Raw genomic sequence first — 24,518 nt, 5'->3', positions numbered from 1 at the left:
CATCCCTGGTCCAAGAGGAAACTGTATAAGGCCTCTGGGCTCCTGTGGGGGAGGGCCCAGGAGAGGCAGGACCCCTGCCTGAGACACCTCCGGAACCTGAGGGAAACAGACCGGATAAACAGTTCTCTGCACCCAAATCCCATGGGAGGGAGAGCTAAACCTTCAGAGAGGCAGACACGCCTGGGAAACCAGAAGAGACTGCACTCTGCACACACATCTCGGACGCCAGAGGAAAACACCAAAGGCCATCTGGAACCCTGGTGCACTGAAGCTCCCGGAAGGGGTGGCACAGGTCTTCCTGGTTGCTGCCGCTGCAGAGAGCCCGTGGGCAGCACCCCACGAGCGAACTTGAACCTCAGGACCACAGGTAAGACCAAATTTTCTGCTGCAAGAAAGCTGCCTGGTGAACTCAAGACACAGGCCCACAGGAACAGCTGAAGACCTGTAGAGAGGAAAAACTACACGCCCGAAAGCAGAACACTCTGTCCCCATAACTGACTGAAAGAGAGGAAAACAGGTCTACAGCACTCCTGACACACAGGCTTATAGGACAGTCTAGCCACTGTCAGAAATAGCAGAACAAAGTAACACTAGAGATAATCTGATGGCGAGAGGCAAGCGCAGGAACCCAAGCAACAGAAACCAAGACTACATGGCACCATCGGAGCCCAATTCTCCCACCAAAACAAACATGGAATATCCAAACACACCAGAAAAGCAAGATCTAGTTTCAAAATCATATTTGATCATGATGCTGAAGGACTTCAAGAAAGACGTGAAGAACTCCCTTAGAGAACAAGTAGAAGCCTACAGAGAGGAATCGCAAAAATCCCTGAAAGAATTCCAGGAAAACACAATCAAACAGTTGAAGGAATTAAAAATGGAAATAGAAGCAATCAAGAAAGAACACATGGAAACAACCCTGGATATAGAAAACCAAAAGAAGAGACAAGGAGCTGTAGATACAAGCTTCACCAACAGAATACAAGAGATGGAAGAGAGAATCTCAGGAGCAGAAGATTCCATAGAAATCATTGACTCAACTGTCAAAGATAATGTAAAGCAGAAAAAGCTACTGGTCCAAAACATACAGGAAATCCAGGACTCAATGAGAAGATCAAACCTAAGGATAATAGGTATAGAAGAGAGTGAAGACTCCCAGCTCAAAGGACCAGTAAATATCTTCAACAAAATCATAGAAGAAAACTTCCCTAACCTAAAAAAAGAGATACCCATAGGCATACAAGAAGCCTACAGAACTCGAAATAGATTGGACCAGAAAAGAAACACCTCCCGTCACATAATAGTCAAAACACCAAACGCACAAAATAAAGAAAGGATATTAAAAGCAGTAAGGGAAAAAGGTCAAGTAACATATAAAGGCAGACCTATCAGAATCACACCAGACTTCTCGCCAGAAACTATGAAGGCCAGAAGATCCTGGACTGATGTCATACAGACCCTAAGAGAACACAAATGCCAGCCCAGGTCACTGTATCCTGCAAAACTCTCAATTAACATAGATGGAGAAACCAAGATATTCCATGACAAAACCAAATTTACACAATATCTTTCTACAAATCCAGCACTACAAAGGATAATAAATGGTAAAGCCCAACATAAGGAGGCAAGCTATACCCTAGAAGAAGCAAGAAACTAATCGTCTTGGCAACAAAACAAAGAGAATGAAAGCACACAAACATAACCTCACATCCAAATATGAATATAATGGGAAGCAATAATCACTATTCCTTAATATCTCTCAACATCAATGGCCTCAACTCCCCAATAAAAAGACATAGATTAACAAACTGGATACGCAACGAGGACCCTGCATTCTGCTGCCTACAGGAAACACACCTCAGAGACAAAGACAGACATTACCTCAGAGTGAAAGGCTGGAAAATAATTTTCCAAGCAAATGGTCAGAAGAAGCAAGCTGGAGTAGCCATTCTAATATCAAATAAAATCAATTTTCAACTAAAAGTCATCAAAAAAGATAAGGAAAGACACTTCATATTCATCAAAGGAAAAATCCACCAAGATGAACTCTCAATCCTAAATTTCTATGCCCCAAATACAAGGGCACCTACATATGTAAAAGAAACCTTACTAAAGCTCAAAACACACATTGCACCTCACACAATAATAGTGGGAGATTTCAACACCCCACTCTCATCAATGGACAGATCATGGAAACAGAAATTAAACAGAGATGTAGACAGACTAAGAGAAGTCATGAGCCAAATGGACTTAACGGATATTTATAGAACATTCTATCCTAAAGCAAAAGGATATACCTTCTTCTCAGCTCCTCATGGTACTTTCTCCAAAATTGACCATATAATTGGTCAAAAAACGGGCCTCAACAGGTACAGAAAGATAGAAATAATCCCGTGCGTGCTATCGGACCACCACGGCCTAAAACTGGTCTTCAATAACAATCAAGGAAGAATGCCCACATATACTTGGAAATTGAACAATGCTCTACTCAATGATAACCTGGTCAAGGAAGAAATAAAGAAAGAAATTAAAAACTTTTTAGAATTTAATGAAAATGAAGATACAACATACCCAAACTTATGGGACACAATGAAATCTGTGCTAAGAGGAAAACTCATAGCGCTGAGTGCCTGCAGAAAGAAACAGGAAAGAGCATATGTCAGCAGCTTGACAGCACACCTAAAAGCTCTAGAACAAAAAGAAGCAAATACACCCAGGAGGAGTAGAAGGCAGGAAATAATCAAACTCAGAGCTGAAATCAACCAAGTAGAAACAAAAAGGACCATAGAAAGAATCAACAGAACCAAAAGTTGGTTCTTTGAGAAAATCAACAAGATAGATCAACCCTTAGCCAGACTAACGAGAGGACACAGAGAGTGTGTCCAAATTAACAAAATCAGAAATGAAAAGGGAGACATAACAACAGATTCAGAGGAAATTCAAAAAATCATCAGATCTTACTATAAAAACCTATATTCAACAAAACTTGAAAATCTTCAGGAAATGGACAATTTCCTAGACAGATACCAGGTACCGAAGTTAAATCAGGAACAGATAAACCAGTTAAACAACCCCATAACTCCTAAGGAAATAGAAGCAGTCATTAAAGGTCTCCCAACCAAAAAGAGCCCAGGTCCAGACGGGTTTAGTGCAGAATTCTATCAAACCTTCATAGAAGACCTCATACCAATATTATGCAAACTATTTCACAAAATTGAAACAGATGGATCACTACCGAATTCCTTCTATGAAGCCACAATTACTCTTATACCTAAACCACACAAAGACACAACAAAGAAAGAGAACTTCAGACCAATTTCCCTTATGAATATCGACGCAAAAATACTCAACAAAATTCTGGCAAACCGAATCCAAGAGCACATCAAAACAATCATCCACCATGATCAAGTAGGCTTCATCCCAGGCATGCAGGGATGGTTTAATATACGGAAAACCATCAACGTGATCCATTATATAAACAAACTGAAAGAACAAAACCACATGATCATTTCATTAGACGCTGAGAAAGCATTTGACAAAATTCAACACCCCTTCATGATAAAAGTCCTGGAAAGAATAGGAATTCAAGGCCCATACCTGAACATAGTAAAAGCCATATACAGCAAACCAGTTGCTAACATTAAACTAAATGGAGAGAAACTTGAAGCAATCCCACTAAAATCAGGGACTAGACAAGGCTGCCCACTCTCTCCCTACTTATTCAATATAGTTCTTGAAGTTCTAGCCAGAGCAATCAGACAACAAAAGGAGGTCAAGGGGATACAGATCGGAAAAGAAGAAGTCAAAATATCACTATTTGCAGATGATATGATAGTATATTTAAGTGATCCCAAACGTTCCACCAGAGAACTACTAAAGCTGATAGACAACTTCAGCAAAGTGGCTGGGTATAAAATTAACTCAAATAAATCAGTTGCCTTCCTCTATACAAAAGAGAAACAAGCCGAGAAATAAATTAGGGAAACGACACCCTTCATAATAGACCCAAATAATATAAAGTACCTCGGTGTGACTTTAACAAAGCAAGTAAAAGATCTGTACAATAAGAACTTCAAGACACTGAAGAAGGAAATTGAAGAAGACCTCAGAAGATGGAAAGATCTCCCATGCTCATGGATTGGCAGGATTAATATAGTAAAAATGGCCATTTTACCAAAAGCAATCTACAGATTCAATGCAAGCCCCATCAAAATACCAATCCAATTCTTCAAAGAGTTAGACAGAACAATTTGCAAATTCATATGGAATAACAAAAAACCCAGTATAGCTAAAGCTATCCTCAACAATAAAAGGACTTCAGGGGGAATCACTATCCCTGAACTCAAGCAGTATTACAGAGCAATAGTGATAAAAACTGCATGGTATTGGTACAGAGACAGACAGATAGACCAATGGAATAGAATTGAAGACCCAGAAATGAACCCACACACCTATGGTCACTTGATTTTTGACAAAGGAGCCAAAACCATCAAATGGAAAAAAGATAGCATTTTCAGCAAATGGTGCTGGTTCAACTGGAGGTCAACATGTAGAAGAATGCAGATCGATCCATGCTTATCACCCTGTACAAAGCTTAAGTCCAAGTGGATCAAGGACCTCCACATCAAACCAGACACACTCAAACTAATAGAAGAAAAACTAGGGAAGCATCTGGAACACATGGGCACTGGAAAAAATTTCCTAAACAAAACACCAATGGCTTACGCTCTAAGATCAAGAATCGACAAATGGGATCTCATAAAACTGCAAAGCTTCTGTAAGTCAAAGGACACTGTGGTTAGGACAAAACGGCAACCAACAGATTGGGAAAAGATCTTTACCAATCCTACAACAGATAGAGGCCTTATATCCAAAATATACAAAGAACTCAAGAAGTTAGACCGCAGGGAAACAAATAACCCTATTAAAAATGGGGTTCAGAGTTAAACAAAGAATTCACAGCTGAGGAATGCCAAATGGCTGAGAAACACCTAAAGAAATGTTCAACATCTTTAGTCATAAGGGAAATGCAAATCAAAACAACCCTGAGATTTCACCTCACACCAGTGAGAATGGTTATGATCAAAAACTCAGGGGACAACAGATGCTGGCCAGGATGTGGAGAAAGAGGAACACTCCTCCATTGTTGGTGGGATTGCAAACTGGTACAACCATTCTGGAAATCAGTCTGGAGAATCCTCAGAAAATTGGACATTGAACTGCCTGAGGATCCAGCTATACCTCTCTTGGGCATATACCCAAAAGATGCCCCAACATATAAAAAAGACACGTGCTCCACTATGTTCATTGCAGCCTTATTTATAATAGCCAGAAGCTGGAAAGAACCCAGATGCCCTTCAACAGAGGAATGGATACAGAAAATGTGGTACATCTACACAATGGAATATTACTCAGCTATCAAAAACAACGACTTTATGAAATTCGTAGGCAAATGGTTGGAACTGGAAAACATCATCCTGAGTGAGCTAACCCAATCACAGAAAGACATACATGGTATGCACTCATCGATAAGTGGCTATTAGCCCAAATGCTTGAATTACCCTAGATACCTAGAACAAATGAAACTCAAGACGGATGATCAAAATGTGAATGCTTCACTCCTTCTTTAAAAGGGGAACAAGAATACCCTTGGCAGGGAAGAGAGAGGCAAAGATTAAAACAGAGACTGAAGGAACACCCATTCAGAGCCTGCCCCACATGTGGCCCATACATATACAGCCACCCAATTAGACAAGATGGATGAAGCAAAGAAGTGCAGACCGACAGGAGCTGGATGTAGATCGCTCCTGAGAGACACAGCCAGAATACAGCAAATACAGAGGCGAATGCCAGCAGCAAACCACTGAACTGAGAATAGGACCCCCGTTGAAGGAATCAGAGGAAAGAACTGGAAGAGCTTGAAGGGGCTCGAGACCCCATATGTACAACAATGCCAAGCAACCAGAGCTTCCAGGGACTAAGCCACTACCTAAAGACTATACATGGACTGACCCTGGACTCTGACCTCATAGGTAGCAATGAATATCCTAGTAAGAGCACCAGTGGAAGGAGAAGCCCTGGGTCCTGCTAAGACTGAACCCCCAGTGAACTAGACTGGTGGGGGGAGGGCGGCAATGGGGGGAGGGTTGGGAGGGGAACACCCATAAGGAAGGGGAGGGGGGAAGGGGATGTTTGCCCGGATACCGGGAAAGGGAATAACACTCGAAATGTATATAAGAAATACTCAAGTTAATAAAAAAATAAAAATAAAAAAAAAAGAAATGTAACCGATATAGTTGCTTCTGCAAAGTTCTCCATTAAATGCAAGACCAGAAACATCCATGCCAAGATTTCAATGCAGGTAAAACCTGTCTTGGGCCTCTTCACTGAGTTGACATCTCTATAGACAAATGCACAAGCTTAAATGCTTTTTGTATGAGTTCATGAACCCATTTCAAAGCATGTCAAGCATTTGTTCTCAAATGTTTTTATTCCATCAGGCACAGTGGTGCACGCCTGAATGATGGTGCACCATCGCAGAGGCTGGAGCAGGTAGCTCCTAAGTTGGAAGCCAGCCTGAGACCCATAAGAAGACAGGTCTCAAAAAAACAAAAGACAAAAAAACAAAAAGACAAAACTCTCTCATTATAAGAGAGATAAGAAGATCAACCCGGGTGTCTGTGCATGTGTGGGTTTTCTGATGTTTTATGGCCTTTGACTTTTTTCTCTTTCAGGAAATACGAAGAGGAGAAGCAAGAAACTGTGCACACCTTTAGAACAGCAAGCAAGCCCGGGAGAGAAGAGATTGGCCTGTGGTTGGGAATCGATGAAAGCCAGATGGTAACACTTAGCCTTAATAACTGGCTTGCTTGGGGAAGCTCGGAAAATTCTAGATGAGCAACAGAGAGGCTGGCGGGTAGGTTCACATGAGAGACTGTGGTGTGAAGGCAGCCGGCAGCACCACGCTTTGCCTCAGTCAGGGCTCTGCCTGTCCCCACTGAGTCACCTGTGTCTACAGCAGTGTCTGGGGCCTGGGATGTGCTCAGTAAATATCTTAGGATTAGTATGCTTGTCTTTATGTGTCTCTGTGTATGTTGGTATGCCCAACTTCACGTGAGCACCTACAGACACCAGAAAAGGGATGCGGGTCTCCCAGAACTGGAGTTTTAGGCACTTGTGTGTTTTGGCCACCTTATTATACAAGTTCTAGTAACTGAACTCAGGTCCTCTGGCAGGGCAGCAAGTGTTCTTGACCTCTGACCATCTCTCCAATGCCTCCGTGAACAACTTAAATGGTCTATGAATCCAGTTCCTTTGGAAGCTAAAGAAGCAAGGAAATTATTTCAAGTAACAGGTGATAAGATCTAGGTGAGACAGAGACTTGAAGTGCCAGGGTGGGGGAAACCAGGGGAGAAGAAGAGGAGGGAAGAGGGGGGGAGGGCTTTGGAACGGGGTGACCAGGAGGGGGTGATGAGAGGTGTGTAAATTGAATAAGTAATCACCACCACCACCACCATCACCATCATCATCATCATCACCATCACCACCACCATCATCATCGTCGGAAGCTGTCCTGCATGTGACCACACTAACACATCACCAGTGGTGTCATGCAACCCTCCGGAGCTTATAAAGAAACAAGACCATCTAAATCTTACTTTACTCAGAAAAATGCACAAAAGCTAAGCCATGAGAAATACAGTCAATGAGCTTGGGAGATACTTCAACGGGTAAAACATTTGCCAAGCACCCACTTGAGCTCGATCTCCAGCACCCACATATAAAATTAGGCATGCCAGTCTCATTAATAGTGTTGGAAATTGGTCCTTACCCATGGGATGGGTCAGTCATTGGTTGGCCACTCCCCCAGGCTCTGCTCCGTCTTTGTCCCTACAAATCTTGTAGGCAGGACACATTTCGGGTCAAAGACTTTCTGCATGGGTTGGTGTCCTCATCCCTCCACTGGGAGTCCTGCCTGGCTACAGGAAGTGGCCACTTCAGGATCCATATCCCCCACTGCTAGGAGTCTCCGACTCACCCCCATGGCCTTTCCCACCCCAGGTCTCTGGTGAGTCCTAGAGATGCCCACTCCTGCCCACTACTGATTTCCATTCTCTCTGCCCAGTGCACTCCATTCCCCTCCTCCTCTCCCACCCAGTTCCCTCCCTCCATCCACCTCCAATGTCTATTTTATTTCCCCTGCTCAGTGAGATTCAACCATCCTGCCTTGGGCCCTTCTTGTTATTTGACTTCTTTAGGTCTGTGGATTGTAGCGTGGTTATCCTATACTTTATGGCTAATATCCACTTATAAGTGAGTGCGGGTTGGGGATTTAGCTCAGTGGTAGAGCGCTTGCCTAGCAAGCGCAAGGCCCTGGGTTCGGTCCTCAGCTCCGGAAAAAAAAAGAAAGAAAGAAAGGAGGAAAGGAAGAAAGAAAGAGATGAAGAAAGAAAGAAAGTGAGTGAGTGCATACCACACATGTGCTCTTGGTTCTGGGAGCCTAGCATAACTGTCCTCTGAGAGGCTCCAACCAGTGGCCAATAGAAACATATTCAGAGACCCACAGCCAAACATTAAGTGGAGCACAGGGAGTCAGAAGAGTTGGGGGTGGGTGGTTGAGGGATCTGAAGAGGATAGGGACTCCACAAAAAGACCAACAGAGTCAAGTAGCCTGGACCCTTGGAGGCTCCCAGAGACTGAACCACCAACCAAAGAACAAGCATGGGCTAGACTTAGGCTCCCCTATATATGCAGCAGATTGCAGCTTGGTCTTCATGCAGGTCCCCAACAACTGGAGTAGGAGGGCTGTCCGTGACTCTGGTGTCTGCCTATGGAACCCGTTCCCTTAACTGGACTGCCTTGTCTGGCCTCAGTGGGAGAAAATGGACCTAGTCCTACAGTGGTTTGATGTGCCAGGGTGGGGTGATACCTGGTAGGGGTCTCCCCCTTCTCAGAGGAGGGGGAAAGGAGGGGCCTTGTGAGGGGAGCTGCAACCAGGATGTAAAGTGAATAAGTAAATTAAGTCAAAAGTAAGGCTGGCCTCTAAATACATGCATATGTGCTCCCATGCACACACATGTGTGTGTACAATGTGCATGTGCGTGATTGAAAGACTTGCAGTGAATACCTTTGGCCCCATGTCTCCCGAGACCATTTTTGTTGTCTTTCTCTTAGGCATTTCTTTCATACTAGAAAGGTCTTGCCTGAGCAGTTCAAGCCCATGGGCCTTTCTACCATGGGCTTGGACTGCTGTTTTGTCTTTCATAAATCCTAAGACCTCGCTTTGAAGGGATGACTCAGAGAATCCTTTGTCAGGCCAACGGGGCCATAAAAAAATATGAAGAGTGGTTTTCAGCAATAAAGGTCTTTATGATCTTACTCACTTCCTGCCGTGAAGCATTGCATTAAACTGTACTTTAAAGCAATTAATGACCTGCCTGCGATGTTTCACAAGGAATTTATTATGATACAGCCTAGAAGCATTGATACAAACAGTGGGGTTAATTAAAGCATTGGAGGTGCTCAGAAAATGTCATCTGCACCACACCGCAGTATCACGGCACAACTGGGCTGGGCACAAAGTGGGTGCACCCATGCCAACCTGGACCAACATTATTGTATTGATGAAATAGGACAGTTTTCCATTTAGGCTTCTCAGACCTCGGTGGGGACAGATACCCTGCAATAGCTGGTTGCCATCCTAGTTAATAATCCCCACTTTAGGGTCTCTTAGCTTATACATGGATCAAAAATCCTCTCCTCTCTGTACTGCCATTAGCTTTTAAAACCAGTAAGAAAACACAAAATTACTTCCTGTCTTGGATATAAGTAAGACTCCACATTTTGCTAACTGGACTATCTCCCTGGCCAAACAATCTACTGTAAGGGGTGGTTCTGATGTTTTGATAGGGAATCTGCTTGTGAACGCTGAGGGTCCTGTTTCCCAGTTAGTTCTTGATCGCTCAATAAAGATGCTAGCAGCCAATGGCTGGGCAGAAAAAGCGGGACTTCCAGGTTCCTGCAGGCAGGCTAGGAGATGCTGGAGGGGAAAGAAGATTCACCATGCCTAAGAGGGAGAGAGAGCCACCAGCCATGTGAGATCTAGGTGGAGTGGCCATTGGCGGAATCCACAACTGGGCCTGAGATAGCAGGCAGGAGACTAGAAACACAACTAAGTTGAGGGAAGATTTAGAGATGTTGAGCTGGGAGTGAAGGTAAGGATACATTAGCCACAGGAGGCTTAGAAGTACCTGGCCATTGTGCTAAAAAGCATATTTTTTAAAAAAGCTGTGTGTGTGTGTGTGTGTGTGTGTGTGTGTGTGTGTGTGTGTGTGTGTTTCATTCCAGGGTCCAAGGGAACTGGGCAGGGGCTGGTAGTGCAGGCTGCCCAGAGCTTAAAGTGGGGTAGTAGAAACTACACACTACAATCTACTCAGGTTCCTTACTGAATCCAGTCCATCACTTTCAGTCATGTTCTGTCAAGTAGCAACTGCCTTCTCAAAAGTAAGGCTCCAGGGCCCCACTTTCAGACAAGGGAGAACTACAAATCCAAGTCCTCTTAGCTGTGCACCCAATCACCAAAACCACCACACACACGCACATGCACACAGAGACACACACACACAAACAAATAGACACTCTCACGCGCGCGCACACACACAGACACACATATGCACACACACATAGACATAGACATACACAGACACACATGGACACACACCCAAGTGCACACATGCACACACACACACACTCAGTCACACACAGACACATACACATATGCATGTGCACATGCACACACGCACGTGCAAACAGAGACAGACACACAAGTACCTGTGCATCCTTCCTGACACCAATCCTTGTTCCTCACCTTCCTTTTCATGCTGAGCTGTGGGGAAATGGCTGGTACTGCCATCTTGCTTAGGACATCCCAAGCCAACCCGCTAATGGCCAAGGGGTTTGCAAACCATTATGGTGCGTGGGTTACAAGCCCTAGGCCTTGACCTCAGCAGCACTTCAAATATGAGACTTTCATTCATGTTACAGAGAGAACAGAAGTGCATGCATTAGATTGGTGAGATTTGGAAAATGGCCAAGTACACTCCTGGTGCGTACCTATTCCCTTTTAAGTTCACGTTGCTTGGCTGACCCATCTTCAGAAATAGTACCTGAAGGGGCTTCCAGGAAGAAGTGATGTTCCTGGGGCTCATCTTATCCAAACATCAAAAACTGACATTAACTCCACAGTATTTATACAAATCATGCTCCTGGCAAAGTCAGAGACCTGATCACTCTAGGAAAACATTAGATTTGTGCTGATCCTGCTTGTAAGTATTACTGTAATTTTCCTTTTCTTGAGAAGGCTGAACCAATTCTGTTTGACATGAGTCCTCTTTGGGGCCCGAGATTTCTGGGAAATCTCTTTGTGCGTTGCCAAAGTCTTGATTTAATTACCCTGACAATATGCAAACTTTTGAGGCCTTTTGCCCCTGAGACTGAAATATGGATGTTGTTTTAGATGGGTGCTTGGCTGGGAAGATTACAACTCGATCTGCAAAGAGAAGGACTTAGGAAAACATTTTGACGGTTCTCTCAGCCTCAAGTGTTCAACAGCTGACCTCCAAAGCTACAGGCTTTAAATCACTCTGACCACCCTGCACATTTGAGATGTATGACCGACCCCGTGTCCTCATGGGAACCTACACTACAAAACTAAATGTTTCTCCACTGGGGGAAAAAATGAATAATTAATCTAGGTAGTTTTCTTAGAAAGAAATTATTCAGACTTGAGTTGAGAAGGCAAAGACAGAGCAAGGGGTTGGGGGAGCATTTTATTTTCTTCCTAGAGAGATTTCTTAATTCTTTCCCAAAACATCCCATGAAAAGCATTTTTAGGGATGTTTTCCCAGAAGAGGATTCGGGCGAATGTTAGGTGGCAAGTGTTTCTCCCCTAATGTGGACAGCCTGTACCAGTAAGGCACGTTGTCATAAGAGGCCTGCCAGAGGCCCTGGCACAGCTCAGGAAGAAGTTTTCCTTAAACCAATCTCTCTCTCTCTCTCTCTCTCTCTCTCTCTCTCTCTCTCTCTCTCTCTCTCTCTCTCAAAAAGCAAAGCCAGGAGTCCATTCACCTCTCCAATGCTATAAAATTATCACCCGGGCAGAGGGCTGTCCTTTAGATGATCTTCCCCTTCCTTTTGACCCAGAACAGTTTAAGCACCGCACACACCGTCCCAGCTTGGACGACCTGGCTTCCTGCACTCGGAATCTGGCTTTGGTTAAGGAGACAAATAAGCCGGAAGGACTGGATGAAACTCTCCTCCGAGTGGTACACTCAGGAACCTGCTGCTCCCTGTTCCTCCCATGTGCCCTCTCTGAGACCCCGCTGCTGAGCGTGTGACCTCAAATGAACCAGAACTGGTCTGCGTTCGTTCCCACAAAGAGCCCCGATGGAAAGGCAGAGGGATGACGTGAAGCCCCAGCTGAATACTCACAGTCACGCAAATGTGCTGACCAGAAAAGAAACGTAAAGAGTGCTCACTGTGCAAGCTTAAGGACCTGAGTTCAAGTCCCCAGCACCTGAATAAAGGGCCAAACTTGGTCACTCACAGGCCTTTGACCCCAGTGCTGAGAGAGGCAGAGACAGGAGTATCACTGGGGCTTGATGGCCTTGGTGAGGGGCTCGGCCTCAAAATAGCAGAGCCTGATAGACAAGATTCTATGTGCTCTTCTCCGATATTCACAGGTATATTATACTCTTCTGGCCTCTGCAGGCCTGCATAGGTACATACATCTGCACTTGCATGTGTGCTATATAATGCACATATGTTTTAGAGAGAGAGAGAGGCAGACAGACGGGCAGAGACAGGGAGAGGGAGAGGGAAAGAGACAGACAGACAGACAGACAGAGACAAAGAGAGACAGAGAGAGACAGAGAGACAGACAGAGAGAGAGGCAGACAGACAGACAGGGACAGGGAAAGGGAGAGGGAAAGAAACAGACAGAGACAGAAAGACAGACAGACACAGAGAGACAGAGAGAGACACACAGAGAGATCCAGTTTCATGTGTTAACAGCAAAAGAATTTCCAATCCCTTCTCAAAATAAGAACAATAGGAAATAAAAAGGCTGGAGAAGAGGTGGTTCAGTGGTTAAAAATACTCTCTGCTCTTACAAAGGACCTGGTCTCCCAGAACCCATATCACATACTTCACAGTTGCCTATAACTCCAGCTCCAGGGGAATCTGATGCTGTCTCCTGGCTTCCATGGGCACACACACAAATATGCATGCACACATGCAGATAAATACATTTCAAATAAATATTTTTAAGTGGGGAATAGAAAAATAAACATTTTATGAAATCAACATAATTTTCATATCATTCCGTCTCCAAGTCACCTCTGGAGGGACAGAAAAACTGTAAATAAAATTTAAAAACTGTAAATTTAGCTTGGAGGTGGGAGGACAGACTCAAAACAGTCAAGGTAGGAAGCTTTCAAAGGGGAGCTACAGCTTCGAGACACAAACTGGAATCCCAGACTTCAAGGCTCCTGTGATACCAAGGGCCTCCCTGACAGTCTCAGTGAGACCCTAGTTCTGCCCCCACCACAGGCTCTCCTGGAGAAACTGAACTAGTAGACTCCCGCGGCACACGGCGGAAGGAAGGGTGCTCTGCATGATGGACAGACAGGGCTTCCTTCAGATTCTCCCCTCCCTGAGGTGGGGGTGAGAATAGAAGTTTAAACGTGCCTGGCAGGCTCTCTGGTACAGGCGAATATACACACGAGCTCACATAAAGGACCATAAGAGAGATCAGATCCCGTCACGTGATCTAGGAGGCCTCATCATGTGATCTCAGAGAACTAGAAAGATGGAGGAATGGATGGAGTCATCCTGGAGTAATGTGTTCCAGGGAGAAGAAATGCACAGCAGGAACTGTAGCCCACCACTATTGTTGTATTAATGTGCATGCAGACGCACACACATACACGCATCACATACACATACACACACACATATCTATACATACCACATATATCACATACACACATCACACACATTACATACATATACAAACACATATACACAAATACAACACACACATATCACATACACACTCACCTACACATACAATCCACATCACATACACATATCACATATATACATCATACACACGCACACACATCACATACACACACATACATGTATACACACACACAAACACACACACACAAACACACACACACACACACACACACACACAATTTCCAAGGCCCACCTCCACTGACCCACTTTCTTCAAGAAAGCTTCACTTCCTGAAGGTTCAAGAAACTCCCAAGACAGCACCACTGGCCAGGAGCCAAGTGTCCACACATGACCCTGTGGGGACATTCACATTCCAACAACTTTTCTTGGTGAGAAAGACTGGGAGTCTGAAACCTGAGACATAGAGAGGAGTCAATATATTATGAATAAAATAATCAATTAAAAGACCGATGAACACGGTCACTCCTGAAAGACAGCTATCTAAGAGTTCAGCATGGCTCTTCTGGAAACAGGAGAGGGAGGCATGGGAAATAAGCAATTTTGGTATCTCTGATGAGCCACTAAATGTTTTTTAACATTTTAGCTACTTGCAGATAATTCTCTGATTAAAATCCAAATTACCTTTCCCATCCATCAACATTAGGTCAAAGGTTGCTGACATCTTGAGAGGACAACGATTTTTATGACACGAAAACTGCAGCTCTTAGAACAAAAGCTGTGACCCAGGGCCCAGGGTTCCCAGCTCTCTGACATCGTGATCGAAAGAACCCTGTCATCATAGCCCTACTAGCAGGTACCTTCTACACTTTGACTGGACAGTACTTGGACAATGAGATGCATGAACTGATTTGGGGATTCAAAGACTTTTTAAGAATTAAAATCAGTATCTTTATAAGTAGAAAGCTGCATTATTAGATTATAGGAGCGTAATGAAAATATCCAATCTGCATTTATTTCACTTTTCACTAGGGTCTTCCATTATATTGTTGTATAAAAATGGTCAATAATGGAGCAGGAGAGAGGGCTCAGCTGTTAGGAGCTTGCCGCAATACCAGAGGGCCCATGTTGGTTCCCAGCACCCACGTCAGTGGCTCATAACCGTCTGTCTATAACTCCAGCTCCAAAGGATCCCATAGCTCTGGCTTCCACAGGCACCTGTGTCACCTGCATTCATGCACATGTGAATACATGCAGAAACACAGAAACATACACATACACACATTACACACATACACACATTATACACACACACCTACACATATACACATACATTACATACACACATCACAAACACATTACAGAGATACATTTCATAGATACATACACACATCACATACACACATCACATGAGGCGCACTGCAGCAGGGCTTCAATACCACAGCCCAGTTTCCACTGTGTTCAGCACACTGGGTCTGTCCAGACTCGTAAACCATGCATAGCCATGCCTTTTCATTTTGATTGAAAGAATGAACTATCCTTCTCAATCTTGAGATACAATCACTTTGGGCCTCAGCTTCTTAATTGAAAAATGTCACTATCGAGGTAAAGAGGACTGTCTGATACTTAGAGGATGACTGTGTAGCAGAACTCACTAGAGTACTGAGAATGTATTACACAATGCCCAGGGGAAGATCAACTCAGGCTGCTGTGTTGGTGCTGTGATGCCAGCACTCGGGAAGTTGAATCAGAGCAATTAGCCTGGATTACAGTGAGCCCAAGGAGAGCCTGGGCTATATTCTGAGACCCTCAAAAAGAGAAGGAAAAAACAAGAAATGTTAAAAAAAGGAAGGGAGGAAAGGGAAGGGAGGAGAGGGGAGAGGAAGGAAGAAGGGAGGGGAAGGGAAGGAAAAGGGGAGGTGGGAGGGAGGAGAGGGGAAAGAGGGAAAGGGGGAGGGAAAGGAAGAAGGGAGAGAAGAGAAAAGGGAAGGGAGGAGAGGAGAGGGGAAGGAAGAAGGGAAAGAGGAGGGAAGGGGAAAGGAGGGGAGAGGAGGGGAGAGGAAGGGAGGGAAGAGTGGAGGTGGGAGGGAGGTGGGAGGGAGTGAAAGGAAGAATGTAAGGAGTGGACTGGGAGAAGAGATGTGGGGATTGAGGAGGGTAGACAGGAGAGGTAAGAGCCATGAGCTCTGCAGATCAGATTTCAGTTTTTCTATATCTGTAGTTGAACAATTTACCTTTATCTATAAAATAGTAAATTATCAAATGTTACTTTATAGATGCCGTTGGTCTCAGTTAGGGTTTCTGTCACTGTGGTGAAACATAATAACCAAAGCAAGTTTGGTTTTATTTGGCTCACTCTTCCACATCACTGTTCATCACTGAAGGAAGTCAGGACAGGAACTCACACAGGGCAGGAACCTGGAGGCAGGAGCTGATGCAGAGGCTGTGGAGGGATGCTGCTTACTGGCTTGCTCCCCATGGCTTGCTCAGCCTGCGTTCTTAGAGAACCCGGGAACCAGCCCAGTGGGAATTGCTTAATCACCAATTTAAAAAATGCCCTACGGGCTTGACAACAGCCAATTCCTGTGGAGGCATCTTTTTCAATTGTGATTCCCTCATCTCTGACAACTCTAGCTTGTATCAAGTAGACATAAAACTAGCCAAGACATCGCTCTTATCTGATACTGATATTGATATCCAGTAGGATCAGAAAATACAGACTGAAAAAGAAAGAAATGTTTGATTATTATGTGGCAACTATCACTTAGAGAAAACTAAAGGCAGTAGCCATGTGGACTCACAGAAAGGGATACCTCTGAATCCTAATGTGACCATTGGATACTTACTGCCCAGCACATTGCTACAAGCTGCTCTAAGAGGGACTGAGACCCGCTTCCTACAAACAGAATAGAAAGATCCAGTTAGGGATCAAGGACACCTGAAGAACACACCCCACAGAATCAACTAAGCAGGGCTGGCTCATAAGGGCTCACAGACACTGAAGTGACAAACAGGGACCCTGTATGAGTCTAGGCTAGGTCCTGTGCAGATGCATTATGATTTTGTAGCTTGGTGCTCTTGTGGGACTCCCAACAGTAGAAGTTGGGGGTATTTCTTTTTGCCTGGGACACTGTTCCTCCTACTGGGTTGCCTTGTTCAGCCTTGATATAAGGGTTTGTGCCTAGTCTTATTGTAACTTGTTCTGTCATATTCTTTTAACATCCCTGGGGAACCTGCTCTTTTTTTTAAGGGAAAAGGAAGAGTGTATCTCAGGGAGGGAAGGGGGAAAGAGACTAGGAGGAGTAGGGGAGAATGGGTGGGTGAAAGAAGGAGGGAGGAAAGAAGGAAGAAAAGAAAAAAGGAAGGAAAGGAAGGAAGAAAAGAAAGAAGGAAGAAAAGAAAAAGGAAGGAAAGAAGGAAGGAAGGAGAGAGAGAGAGAGAGAGAGAGAAGAAAAGGAGAGAAAGAGTTGAGCTGGGCCAGCCAACAGTTCCTCATGACCTCTCAGCCTCTCCAAACCCTCTGTCCCTCACTTTCTTGTGTTAGATGCTTGTCAACCTAACGCCTATTTGTACAGCACACAGAATCATAGTACACATGAAGCCACCGAGAAAGTTAGGGTACAAGTGGTATTTTCCCTGCAGCCTTTGAGGGTCACTGTGAAAGTCTACCTTTCCAGCTACCCATGTCAATCAAATGCCTCCACAGTGTGAGTCTGTCCCTGGGCAGCTGCTTTTGGAGTTGAGCATCTGCCTCATCCACCTTGGGCTCAGCACCCTTTTCCCCTCCTACCACACCTTGACCCTATCTTTACTGGGTTCATCCACTGGTTTTGTTTCTGTTTTGAGACAGTCTTACACATAGCCCATGCTGGCCTGCAGCTCACTATGTAGTTCAGGCTGGCCGTGAACTCTTGGAAATGTTTCTGCCAAGAGCTGGGACAATCACTACTCCCTCTGGTTTCCATTTATTTATATCTGAAAAGGATAACCACACGGGCCTAACTTAGACCCAACCATGAAGCTAATGAGGTCATATCCAAGAGAGATGCCTCCTCAAATAAACGAGCTGACCCTGCAGAGAAGAGGAAAGAGGTGCCAAATGAATGAGGCACCCGGCACGGTGCCTGGCTTGACACAACATGGTTAAAGCTTAGGAAGCTAAGAACGTGTCTTATAGGTGTGTTCAAGCTTCCAGCCTGACTCGGTGTCCTCTAATGCATACATGAAACAGCCACAGAAAACCCCTTGAGGAGGAAAGACCAAAGAACAAGTTTGTGCACTGCCCTTAAGGTAAAGGTCCCTGGGGGAAGCTGAGCATGGGACTCGGTGGTCAAGCACATGCTTGGCACCCCCTGGGTTCAATCTCAGACACCAGAAATAAAATGGGATCAAATCCAGATGCCTGGTATTGTGAGCTCGTGCCTCTCATCCCATCACATGGGAGATGGAGACAGAAGTATCAGGAGTTTTTAGGTCATCCTCAACTATGGTAACAAGCTATAACAAAAGGCAGTCTAAGGTACATGAACCCCTGTCTCAGGGTGGGGATTTGGGGGCAAAGAAAGCCCCAGAGCTGGTCCTGATTTTCATAAGGTCAAAAAATGGGAAAGAAATGATAAATATAAAATTGGTTTCTTTTTGTTTTTGTTTTTGTTTTTTTGTTTTGCTTTGTTTTTGAAACAGACTCTCACTATGTTGGCTAACCTGGAATAACTATGTAGACCATCCTGGCCTCAAACTCAGAGAGCCATCTGCCTCTGCCTCCTGAGCCCTGAGATTAAAGCCATTGGCCACCACACATAGCATAAATATAATTTTAAGAGAGGTAATTTTTGCACAGCAGACAAGTCCACAAGCAACACCACCTCCCTCTCCAGTGTATCTTCTGGGCACTGGTCTCCATCTACACTGTATCCTGTGTCAGCTTAGTTTCTTACTTAATTACTTACTTACTACCTACAAACTGAAAAGAAGCAACATAAAGGAGGAGGGGCTTCTTTGGGCTCAAGGTTTCAGTGGATATTCTGTATTAGTGATAAAGACATGGCCTCAAGAGCATAAGGTATCTGGTATTTCACCTGTAGTCAGCAAGCAAAGAGCAGAAGAGAAGGGGACTGGGCTACAAAACCCCAAGGCCTAGAGACCCACCTCCCCCAGTGAGACTCCATCTCTTAAAGACTCTACCACTCTCAAAATGGTTCCAGTGCTGGGGACCAGGTATTCAAACACACACTCCTGTGGGGACATTTCCCATTCAAACCACCACAAGCCTCATGTTAAACCTCCAGGAATCATGGATATTCACCTGATTTCTGTTTTGGATTTTCAAACACGGCTTAGTGAGATAAATTTGTTCTTAACACGGTTTCTTGTATGATTCTTTAAAATTAATTACCTAGCACTTGACTATATTGTCCTAAGGTAATATATAGTATGAATAGAGGTATGGGTGAGAGGCTGGGGAAAGAAAGGAGCATCGAGGAAAGCCACTGAGTTAGGTGGCTTCCAAAGTGCTTGGAGGTTTGACAAGAGCCCTAGATGATGCAGGGTAACTTTTTCCAAAATATGGTCAAAATCAAAGTCACAGAATTATCCCTATGTTGTTGATGAACGTGACATATCACCCCAATGTCAATAATTTGTTTTCCATTTGGTTGCCACTGAAGGAGGGCCTGGGTTTTCGTCTGCCCTGCTTCCTGTTTGCTCTACCTTGTCTACCAAGGTGAATAGGCCTTATACTCCAACTGCTACAACCATTAGCTATTCCTATCCCCTTTGTGCCTTCTCCCTCATCAAGGAGTGTATCCCCTCAAACCACGAGCCAAAACAAACCCTCCTTCCATTAAGTCACCTTTTTGGCTGTTATTTGATCATTTCAATAAGAAATATAGCTAATGAACCTTACGTTAATTCTCTGGGAGGGAAATCTAAATCTAAGAAAGTGTCCACTGTGTAGTGGCTCCTTTGCCATGTGCCTGGAGTTACAGCAGACCCCAAAGGTGTTGATAAGAGAAGGACACTGAATTGACCAAGATGTTCTTTCAGAGTGAAGTTGCCAGGGAGATGACCCAAGGTTCCAAATAGGAATCTGAGGCCTGGCATCTAATCTATATTCCATATGTGCTCCTTGACACTGACTTAGCAACATTGGCCCACTGGTTGGTGGTATACCATTTTCCCCGTGGCTGGATTCTGGTTTTCCCTTCCTTTTTATTTAATAAGACTCATGACTTAAATAAAAGGTTAAAAAGTAGCAACTGGGTGGCCCTGAAACAGAGACTCCTGGCCCAGAGCTCCTGACCGGTGTCTTTTTGACAGCTTTCAAGCTGAGCCTCAAATGTTGCATCTCATCAAACATGGTTCCTTCCAGACCCAATTTCTAAATTCACACACCAGATGAAGTGTTCTCCGCCTGGAGATGATCAGGATGCGGACTCGGCCAAACGGGAGCAGCTTGCCTTCTAGGCCACAGACTTGCGGCCCACCTTGGAGGCTGAAACGAAGCTACTGTACTCGCATCCCAGCCTCACCCAGAAGCATGGGCTTTCCAGCCATGGCTCCTGCAACCTGCTTTCTCCGACTGCCTCGCCGCACCCCTCTCTAAGAGCTGTGCTCTTCTGTGTGGCGAGGCTGGTGGAAAGTTGACCATCCAAGCCAAGAGCCAACACAGCCAGTGCTGGATAAATGACTTGAAGTGCTTTCTCAAGGGACCCTTTCCAGGTACAGGAGCGCCTCGTAACCAGATTCGGCCAGAGCTGGCAGACCGCCTTGTTCGGGAGCACAGTAAAAATCAAACTACAGACACCGTTTAGAAAGCATAGAAAGCCCAATGCTAACATCTTATGTATTGAAACACTGTTACATAAAACTGACCACAAAGCCCCAAATTCATACTTTCCTACTTTGTGAGGCTGGTTACCACCAGGAATAAACCCGTGGAAGTGTGAGGCTGACTGTGTAGCCTCAAGAGGCCTAAGCATAAGGCCGAACCTCGTTCCAAACCTTGGGGGCGAGATCAATGCCCTGGCCCTTGAGAGCAGCCAGGCCTGCGGCAAGGTGAGGGAGCCGGAGCTGTGGTCTCACCACACGAGTCTGGGGGCAAACACCAGCCTGAGCCAGGGCAGACCCAATAGTTGCTTCCGGGACCCCTTTCATGTACCTCATAAAGCCCCAGACACATTGGCACAGTTCGCAGGATTTAATGAAGCGTAGGCCCTGCCTGGAGCCAAGGGGGCATTAGGGACTCAGAATGAGGCTCTTTCATACCCAGAGAGATGGTGATGCCGGAGGCCAGACTTCTGCAATAGCTTTCTGCTGAGAAACTCATCATGGAACTCTTCTGGTTTTCCTCAGCATGTCGGTGACATCCACAGCAGGTCCTCCCCATCTCTGTTTTGAAGCCGAACCCAGAATAGTTCAGACAACCCCGGGACTAGAACTGGAACGCGAACCTCCTGAGTCTGCGTGGGAGGGCAGACAGTGGGCGTTTACACCAGGCTGAGCTCCCTGCTTTGCCTCATCCAGTCTGTACAAGTTCGCCTCGGAGAAACTCCCCATGATACTTCTCACCCAAGGCACCCTAGATGCAGACAGCTTAAGGTGGCGTGGTTAGTTCCTCTCAGTCCTTCCTTGGGCACTGGGACACCTTGGGCTTCAATACCAATGTCGGTAATGTATGTCCCTGTACAGAAACAGGGACGGAAGCTTTGTTCTGGCTACGGTTTCAGAAACAGGAAAGACATAGTGGAGAACTCTATCCCCGGTCAAAGGAGCAGGAAGAGAGGTTGATCGTGACACAGGACCAGAGAGCAGAGTGTGGGCCAGTCAGGGGCAGGGCTACAACTCTCTCCAAGTTTTGCCTGTCATGAAACACTAGATACCATCTCCTAAAGAGCCCATTGCCTCCTAAATAACATGGCCAACTTTTTAGAACAGGTGTCTGTGTGGGACAATTCAGAATCAAACCCTGGTAGTGCAGACTTTGGGTGTTAGACAAGACCTGTATCATCCCTGACCCTAATAATGCAATAATCTTGGTTTCTTCTGAAAAGCCAGAACCTCTACATCCAGAAATCAGCAAAGCAAGAGAAGAGGCACTACAAGAACTGTGACTCTGCTCCTGCCGAGACCTCAACGACTCCAGACAGCAAATACAGAAATGGTCTCTTCTCCGAAGATGGCCTGGAGTCAGGAGAAAGAGGTGCTTGGAAGTCAGGCCCTCCCATATTTCAGCACCGGTGCTGCTATGTCCCACTGTGAAAACTCGAGTTCCAAGCCCTCCACACTTCCTGCTAGCAAGTGGAGCTGAGGATACACAAGAAATAGACGAATTCGTCTGGAAGGAGTGCGGTCAAGATCTTGGCATCTAGAGTGGAGACCATAAGAACCACCCGAATGTGGGAATGGCTTTGGCACAGAGTATGGGTGGAAACTGGAGGAGCGGAGAGGATTCTGAGGGAAGCTTTAGTGAAATGTGGAAGTTCAGTGAGCACATGGTTTATATGACAGAAACAGAGAGCTTCATAGCCACTGGAAATCAGCTGGGAAGAAAGGTCGCCGGTGAGCTGAGTGGCCCAGCGGAGAATATGGCAGCCAGGGTTAAGTGTTAACCAGCTTCTTCCTAGGGACAATAACCAATACAGTGTATTTCAGTTCTCTTGTAGTTATAACCAAATACTTGACACACATCCTAAAGGGAACGCACATATTTTATGTCTTCACGAACTTCCACCCATCCATAGCTCCATTGACTCTAAGCCCTTAGTGAAGCAGAGCAGCGCTGTGGTAGACAAGGTGGCTGTTCACTTCACGGTGGACAGGAAGCAGAGAGAAAGACAAACTTGGAACCAGGTATAGCCTTCAAAGTCGGGCCCTAGTGACCACATCTCCCAAAACCATGTCATCTGCTGAGGACAAAGTATTTTAGAGGCGAGCCCGTGAGGGACAATTCGATCTCGAACCACACCAGACTGGTATGTGATAGACTTGAGTGATGGCTGTTCTTGGTTGTCAGCTCTAGTACATCTGGAATTAACCAAAACCCAAATGGCTAGGCACTCCTGGGAGGGATTTTTTTTTCTTAATTAAATCAAGTGGGAAGACAAAATCCTAATTCAAATCTTTGAGGCGGGAAGACCCATCTTTAACCTGGGCCACATCTTCTGCTGTCAGCCTACATAAACATGAAGAAGTAAACACTCACTCTCTGCTTGTTCTCCCCTTGCTGGCCAGTCTATTCCTTCACTGCCATTAGAGCCTACTTCTTCACAAGTCCAGTATCTGCTGAAGACCGGCTGAAACTCCAGCTTCCTGGACTGGACAATTACCAGATTCTTGTACCTTCCATTGGTGGACAGCCATTGTTGGACTAGCTGGACCACAGCCTGTAAACCATTCTAATAAATCCCCTTAATATATATTTTATATGTTGGTTTATATACATAAGCATATATATTAACATTCATATATCATGTCATATATATATAATAAATATATATTCATTCTATAAGGTTTTTCTCTACAGAATCTTTACTAATAGAGACTGCTAGACAGGAAGCCATTAAATACAGGTCATACATTTCAGAAAAGGACATATAATGAGAATCAAACCCAAGACACTTAAAGGAGACAGTGTGCACTGTGGTAAAAACACTCTATGGGTTTATGGTTTGGGCCATGAGTTTATTCACTGAAATAATAGGACTTTTGAGAATTTAAAGACATTTTCTCTCTCATCGGAAATTTACAGTTTAAGGGGCCATGTTTAAATTTATTATGCATGTTTTCTAGTGCTGTAAACTCCAAAAGGAGTCACAAAAGACCCATACCAGCTATTAAGAAATGGTGGCTGAGAAACTCAAAGCTTTAACTGGAAAGATGAAATGGAAAGCCACAAACTCAAGACTTCTATGGCACAAAAAAAAAAAAAAAGAAAAAAGAAACAGAATGAGAAAAGTACTCAGCTATAACTGGGACTGTCATGGAGAGAGGAGATGAACCAGAGGTCAGAGTGCCCAGAAGTCAGAGTGTTCAGAGGTCAGAGTGCACAGAGGTCAGAATACTCAGAGGTCAGAATACCCAGAGGTCAGAGTGCCCAGAGGTCAGAATACTCAGAGGTCAGAATACCCAGAGGTCAGAATACCCAGTCAGAGTGCCCAGAAGTCAGAGTGCTCAGAGGTCAGAGTGCACAGAGGTCAGAATACTCAGAGGTCAGAATACCCAGAGGTCAGAGTGCTCAGAGGTCAGAGTGCACAGAGGTCAGAGTGTACAGAGGTAAGAGTGCACAGAGGTCAGAGTACACAGAGGTCATAGTGCCTAAAGGTTAGAGTGCCTAGAGGTCAGAGTGCCCAAGAGGCAGAGGCAAGGGTGATGCTTAGGACCTCCAGCTAGGGCTGTGGCAGTCTCAGGGAAGGCCCACGTTCACCTCACTGAGTTTCAGGGCTGTCTGGGTTCTATATGCCGCCCACCACCCATATTCTGAACAGGACCAGCTAGGACCATTATCCAGGAGGGAAACAACTTATGGCTCATGGGTT

General features: G+C 45.0%; 1 long non-coding RNA gene across 1 annotated transcript; it reads left to right on the top strand.

Moving 5' to 3' along the window:
- The first annotated feature begins 20,112 nt into the window (after positions 1-20,112).
- Positions 20,113-23,488, top strand: LOC134486873 (uncharacterized). Its single transcript, XR_010066324.1, has 2 exons — positions 20,113-21,590; positions 22,039-23,488. It is a non-coding gene; the product is annotated as an uncharacterized LOC134486873 (long non-coding RNA).
- Positions 23,489-24,518: the final 1,030 nt, after the last annotated feature.

The sequence above is a fragment of the Rattus norvegicus genome, chromosome 4, assembly GCF_036323735.1.
Source record: "Rattus norvegicus strain BN/NHsdMcwi chromosome 4, GRCr8, whole genome shotgun sequence".
NCBI lineage: Eukaryota > Metazoa > Chordata > Mammalia > Rodentia > Muridae > Rattus > Rattus norvegicus.
Note: the sequence above shows the minus strand (reverse complement) of the source record. Positions and strands in the feature narration are given on the sequence as shown.